The sequence below is a fragment of the Pteropus vampyrus genome, unplaced genomic scaffold (assembly GCF_000151845.1).
Source record: "Pteropus vampyrus isolate Shadow unplaced genomic scaffold, Pvam_2.0 Scaffold423, whole genome shotgun sequence".
NCBI lineage: Eukaryota > Metazoa > Chordata > Mammalia > Chiroptera > Pteropodidae > Pteropus > Pteropus vampyrus.
This window is the reverse complement of record NW_011889204.1, coordinates 648,259-650,422: the sequence shown is the minus strand read 5'-3', so window position 1 is coordinate 650,422 and position 2,164 is coordinate 648,259. Positions and strand designations below refer to the sequence as shown.

The window sequence follows — 2,164 nt, the reverse complement described above, 5'->3', positions numbered from 1 at the left end:
AGAGACTCTGGAGAAAGGAGGTGGTGAGTGTCATGTCACCTGCCTCACAGAAGAATGACAACTGACCCACCACAAATACCTGCTGCCTAGTTCTGCGGATTTAGGTACAAGGCAGGATCGAAAGAACTTCCTAATGGTCCAGACCAATGTGGCAGCAGCTCAGAGTCCAGGTGCCTGAGGCTGAGGAGACACTGGGCAGAGAGCACAGGCCTGCCTTGACTCTACAGGCCACTCAATGGTGTCCCCACTCAATGGCCAGGCCACTAGGGACTCAGGGACCAGGAGCAGGCAGGCAGTGGCTGTGGTCTAACTTCCAGTTACTCAGCAGGCCTCTCAAAACAAGTGTCAAATTTTTCTTGGAAGTAAGTATATTGAAACAAATAAATATATGTTCTCTTGTCACTGGATGTAGTCACTGTGAACTTACCTAGAACGTTGTTACAAATGGGATGGAGGCATCGAACAGGGGTTGAAACAGGGGCTTTTAAGGTCTTTTCTAACCCTGAGAGCTGTGGACCGTGGAACTCGGCCCCTCGCAGGCCTCCCTTTGACAGGACGCAGCCTTGTCCGTAGGCCTCTTGCTCCCTCCTCCCGAAACTAGCGTGCGCCCACCGTGAGGGCAGAGACGCTGCTGTGCTCACCTCTCCGTCCCAGCATCGCGAGTTAATAACCTACAGCCTCTGCCTCAGTTTCCAAGCGCCGCGTGGTTCCCCTGTTCTTCTTCTCAAGAAATGTACGTGAAAGATCTTACGTCACCACCCACTTCACAGGTAGGGTACGGAGGCTTAAAGAGACGTTAGTGATTCCTCCATTAACACCTGCGATGTCTACAAGTCACTCTGACGAGGTCACCAGAAAAAATTACAACAGTCTCAAATGATAGCATTTTTTACAAGGTGGGAACATCCTGCTTATCTACAGAGATTTAAAAAAAGTAAAATGTTACCTGGATTACCAACGATTTGGAGTCCCTTAAAGAGCCACCTGCTGTTTTAGATAATGGTTTGCCTTTTATTTTGCATTCTTTTGAAAATGTTTTCAAGGTGTCTTCGAACTCGGCAAAATCTAAATACTGTAAAAAAAACCCCATAAATATATATATTTCTCTGTTTTAACATCAACGAAGTAATTGTTTTTGATGTAACTGCACCAGCTCAATATTATCACCAATTCCTAATGGAGTTTAATGGACTGTCACTTCGGAAACAGTAATTTGGGATCCAGCTTAGAATTTACTTATCCATATACACACTAAAAGCCCAGAAAGACAGTATCATAGAAAACGCTTCTTTACAGAAAATAGGTTTGTTTTCAGAAGGAAAATGTCCGTTGCTAGATTCATTATAATTATTAACAGAAAATAAATCAAGTGTGTGCAGAAGTCTGAAAAAAGGCAGGAGGGACAGGTGCAAGGCCTGATGGCTTTGAGTCCAGTTGGTCTCTGAGAATTTGTTACTTGAAACGGTGGGACAGGAAATAATGCCTGCCCTAGAGAACAGGGGACGACGGGCAAGGCTGTCGGTGACCTTCAGGCACAGCATGAGCCATCACCGCCCCCTGAAACGCCCTCCCCCCGCGTCAGTCACATGCGCGTGACCACGGTTCTCCCCACTTCTCCGCCGTCCTTCTCCGTGTGAGTCAGTCACCCTTTCTGTGTCCTCCTCCTCTAATTGTGGCTATATCCCCAGCCCTGTCCCCAGGGCCCCCGCTGTGACATCTTTAAGAATTTATCCACGATCACGCCAACAAACTCCAGTGCTGCCTCTCCAGGTGGATGCCTCCTCCTTGCTCCACTGCCTCGTCCTCAATGCCTACGCGACAGTTTAATCACACAGTTAAGACGGCAGCTCTATGTGCCAGTCCCGCATCAACAGCGGTAGGGAACAAAAAACATAAGGCCTGGGTCCTGTCCCTCAAAACGTCCCTAAATGTCTATTAACAGGCACGCCTTAAATCGTTACAATGCAACCACGTGATGAAATACTCCACAGCATGAAAAAGTGTGAGGATCACAGGAAGATGGTCACGCTATACTACTGTTGATAGATAAAGGGCCAGCTACAGAACTATGTGTATGGTACCGTCCCGTTTTGCAAAGCAAACTACAGATGTGAATATACTTTGAATATTCATAGAAACAAGTCTGGAAAGATACTATTCTAAC

At 46.9% G+C, this 2,164-nt stretch overlaps 1 protein-coding gene across 1 annotated transcript in view; it reads right to left on the bottom strand.

Moving 5' to 3' along the window:
* ARMC9 (armadillo repeat containing 9) overlaps nt 1-2,164 on the bottom strand; it is a 103,892-nt gene that overhangs the window by 96,539 nt on the left and 5,189 nt on the right. The window lies entirely within an intron of this gene.